We start from the raw sequence: 4,825 nt of genomic DNA, 5'->3' as shown, positions 1-4,825 counted from the left end.
ACATAGTTATTATCAGACTCCTGTTATTGGGCAAAACAAGTATATTCCTATAGGTGTAATTTATATTCAAATGTTAACAATAATTCAATTGTAAAATTGTCCTCATGGTCCATGTAAATAGGCACAGCACAGACAGATTCTGTTGTCCTCAGTTCTTCTGACTTGCTGCTCCAGCTTAGAATATTAAAAAAAACGAAATATTCACATTTATTTTAAAACTTTCCAGAAACCAGAAGATAATTTGTAACAGGAGTAATGCAGTGTGTGTTCTCCTTCTTGTCTCGGTTGGCAAACAAGCTGCTGACTTTTGGCTGAGCTGCAAGCTATCCAAGGCATTCCTGAGTAGACCAGACAGAACAGCCCTCAAGTAATCACGTCTGTTACTGGCACAGACGGGCTTGTGTGTCTCTGTGAGTCTGAACTCCAATATTCAAAAACCTCTTTTCTTTGTCCAGTTGACCCTTCGAAAAGCCCCGCCCCCCCAACTGCTACTCCGTCAAGCTGTCAGAGCTACCATGGAGCACACACTGTCACTAACTGCACTCCCTGACTGTATGTAATCTAATTCTTGGAACCGCCACATCACCTGATCCAGACAGAAGACAATGAAAGTATGGAACAACCAGTTCCTGTAAAGCCGGTCTTTAGGTCTTTATTCACTGTAAAAATCATTACAAAGTAGTATACCCTGAGTAGCTAGCACAGCATAGACATGCTAACGCTAGCTAATGATGTGCTAACCTACTTTGCTAATACTAGCTCCACAGGTTTTTATGTAGAAACGTTTCCAGGCTATCACTATTGACGTTTAACCACGACTATCTCCAAACCCACAAAAAGGAAGATGAAAATTAAGAAAATCTGAGACAATTACATGAGAGTCTATGGAGCAGAGCCGGATCGATGTCAGACCCTCGTCGTCGGAGCTGGCCGACGCCACGCTGTGATTGGCCGGTCTGCGTTCGTGGGCGGAACTTAGCGAGGCGTCCGTTGCAGACATTTTGTTCCATCAATCAACTGAGATCGTCAGCGCTCTCAACCAGTTTATCAAGAGAGACGACATATCATTCTGTGCAATATTTACCATCTGTTCAAAACAAGAATAATCTATGATTGTATGCGCATAAATTAATTATTAAGAAAGATTCATGAATGCTTTCTGTGCGAATGCAGGGAGGAGGCTTGACTGCTCAACGCCTGTTGGCAACAAGAGAAACTTCCACACAGCTTGGCAGAGCTCCTTCAAGACCTCTGAAAACCCCTGGCAGCGCATGAGTCACACACACACGCACACACACTTCATAAGGATAACTTCCACTTCAGCTGGTTAGGTGGACTGCCTGGTCTCTCTCTTCATTTCTCACACTCTTTTTTTCTTCTTTTTTTTTCCCCCCCATTTCACTCTTTCTTTTTCTCACTGCCTATCTCACGGACATCCCCGGGGCACCAGTAGTTGTCAGAGTCTCTCGCAGTGGAGGTGGCGGCGGGGGCCGAGGAGCACCATGGTCTCATTACCTTCACACACTCACCCTGCAGCCCGCAGCGGGGGGCCTGAGATGAGGGGTGGCGGACGGAGCCTGATTCGTTTTGATGTTGCGCACATAACGAGGCTCCCCAGTGTTACTCCTCGTCCCCGAGCGCAGCCCCGAGGAGCCTGACACGCGTACGACGCCGCGGCCGCATGAACGCCTTGCCGCCGCGTCCCCGGCAAAACCTCGCAAAAGGTCAGGGAGTAATGTCTGCTGAATTTCGGTGTCCTCGGGGCTTTTCTCATTAGCAACCTCGAAGTGGGTGGATCTCCCAGCGTCAATCAAGAAACACTCTAAGGATCTCCCAGTAGGATGAAGAGAAGAAGAAGAAGAAAGAAAAAAAAAAAAAAAACATGCTGCACTGTCTCCGTAACAAAGCAGGCATAATACAGTTGGGACTCTTCTGCAAACAAACCTCGGGAAGTTGCAAATAACCCCTCTATCCTCTCACTCACATTCACAATACACTTCCTCCCAACCCCAGTTCCCGACCACATGCATCGCACCGTCACACATATCCCACACTTAATCTCCACGGCTCGGCCTCAAGCCTGTCAGTTGAGCTTGATAAGGTATCTGGGTTTCCATTATTGTGCCTGGGATGATGGCTGAGAGTATGTACACATGTACGACTAACACCGAGCTGTGTCTGCCTCACTGATGCTTCTAACTGGTAGAGCCTAATACCACCTGATTGCCAGCGCTCAGAGAGGCTTTGCTCCCAGTCTGCCACCCTCTCTCCGCTGCCTCCTCTCCCAGCTCTGTTGTTTGGTCTCCGGAATAATCTAATAGGCACATCACGCCTGAGATGTTTCGGCCTGATATTTCCTCTCAGAGGCAGCAATGAGAGCGAGCGCCGGCCGATGGTACGTTGAAGTATGCAGTCACGACAGTGTGCGAGAAATTCAGATCTATTTTATGTTTATTTAACTGAAACAAAAAAAAGACAGCACCACCAACATAGTTGTGCCATTATACCATTAGTAATGACACTTGGATATCTAAATATCACTTGCCTCGACTGCAGTGGTCTTCAACCTTTCTTCCTCTGAGAGCTAATTTGACAAAACGAAAGTGGCGGGAGCTATAGCACCAAGTTGTACATCCCCAACAGCAGACATCATTTCTTCGGCTTTCTGTGTTTTTCGTTAGGATGTGCGCCACTAAAGGAAAACTCTGCTGCTGCGTTGGCATTCTTTATCGGTTTGGTAAACAGAGACGGTTGTCTTTTAAGCGTCGTTTTCAGCTCCTTTACCTTCGCCGTCAACAGCCGGAAAGTACCAAGAAAAACTGCTGTGGACTTCGGTGAAGTGCCGTTGGACGTAACATCTTGTGCCGACTAATAAGATCTGAGAACTACTAAGTTAGGTTGAGAAAAAGATGGTTTGAGTTAGAATAAGTATGTTTTTTACGTAACTTATGTTATGTACGTAAGTGCGTTGCAGACCCACGGTTTCACGCGTGACACAAACGGCGGTCTCCTGGGTCCCTTGTTCGTTTGACCCATCCATTCAACCCAACCTATTTCCTACAAGAATGAATGCAGACAATGATTCGAAACGTATTTGTGATACGTCCAAAACAAATGTAATCCGGGAAAAAATACGCCTCCTTTGAATCGTAATTTGACAAAAATGTCATTTTGTAAGAGACAGGGCTGCTTAGAAATTACAAGCCAAAACTATAATATATATATATATACACACATGTACTGAATACCAAATTCCATTTAATAATCAAAGTTAATTGGTGATATTAAGGAGAGGTATATATGAATACTGTCTAATATAGCAGTTGATCCACCTGGCCACATGCGCCCACAGTATTCTCCAGGAGCCACGAGAGGCAAAACGTCTGCAACATGGAAGAGACAAGGTCAGACATTAACTAACAGTATTGCAAAAAGAAACTGAGAGACCGTGAATGAAGATGTCAGTACTTCTTCGTCAGGGCAAAGATACTCCAAGTTGTTTTTCGTTGTCGATGCCTCATCAAGAGCAGAAGCAGCGAGGAAGAAAATAATCAAATTTTAACGGCCTATCGGTTTGAGTTTACAAGAACTGCAGGAGCAAAATCACCAGAAAGGGTTACAAAGTAGCCTGTCTAATTTCTCACCTTTACTTTCTTTTTCACCCGGTAACCCTTTAACGTATGTGTCTCCAATATACTGACTTCAGCAGAACCGTGATTGGCTCCTTTGTGCCGGTCCTATCAGATGGGAGTTTAAAAAGAGAGGTCTCCCTCAGCCTTCAAGGCATCTATTCAGTGTCGCTCCTCTCTCCTCCGCTCTGCCAGGCCAACAGAATGAGAAGCCGCAGACAGATAGACGGACAGCGGCGGGCAGGTGGAGACGGGATGAAGCACACTAAAGAGTTTCTTGCTGACCACTATCTGACACGCAGGCAGGGGAAAAGCAATCAGCACAGCACCAATTCTTACTTTTCTCCTGCAGCAGCATTTTATCACTGCAAAATTTTTATTTTTTTTTTATCTGCAAACCGATACAGAGATATCCGAGGAGCCGAGGACATGGGAAGAGATTAGGAAAAATATACACCCGGTATCAAATCAGATTCTACCTGCACATTATGCGGCGTATGAATAACAACTGTATGCTACATGCTGTTTTTCACTGGAGCTCATTTAAAGTCAAACTGAAATCAGTTTTACACATCTTCTCCACTGTACAGCTCCCTCTGTAGTGTTCTCTGATTCCACCAATCCGTGTGTTGCTCCCGTCTCCTGATCCTTGTCATCGGGTAATGTATGGAGTGCCGGGATTATAGACCTTTTCATCGGAATTGCATTGCTATAGTCAACAGCTTGGGTCCGTGTGTACTTCCTGTCAGTTGAAGTCATTCGCATACACTGTAACAGGAAATAAACTGACACATTTGGAGTGTTTACCTTTATAACTGTGAAATTGGTCCTTATAGGACTGCCGGATTTTTTTTTTTGTCAGTCCGGTCAGATGCCATCGCCACAACTGGACCCGTGAAAGAGAGACAGCTAATGCTAGCTAAACCCGTGAATACCGTCGAGTGGGGATCTGTGCTAGCTGAGCTAGGCTAGCTATCTATCGCGTTTCAAGTGGATTCTGGTTAGCTCAGCCTGCTAGCTTCCATTTTCCACATGGAATACAAACCGACGTCTAAAGAGACAGTCGACCTCAATCTACAACCTTGAAAAAGTTGAAAATGTGAAAGCAATTACCTTTTGTGAGCTGTACAGGGCTATGACGTTTTCCACTCAGTGGCCCACCAAGGTCGTTGTCCTTCAGCAATGTCAGTTCTCAA

This window comes from Cebidichthys violaceus, unplaced genomic scaffold (assembly GCF_023349555.1).
Source record: "Cebidichthys violaceus isolate CVI_PGR_0920_01 unplaced genomic scaffold, fCebVio1.0.p SCAF_13, whole genome shotgun sequence".
NCBI classification, from domain to species: Eukaryota; Metazoa; Chordata; class Actinopteri; order Perciformes; family Stichaeidae; genus Cebidichthys; species Cebidichthys violaceus.
The sequence above is the reverse complement of the archived record's forward strand: the minus strand, read 5'-3'. Positions refer to the sequence as shown.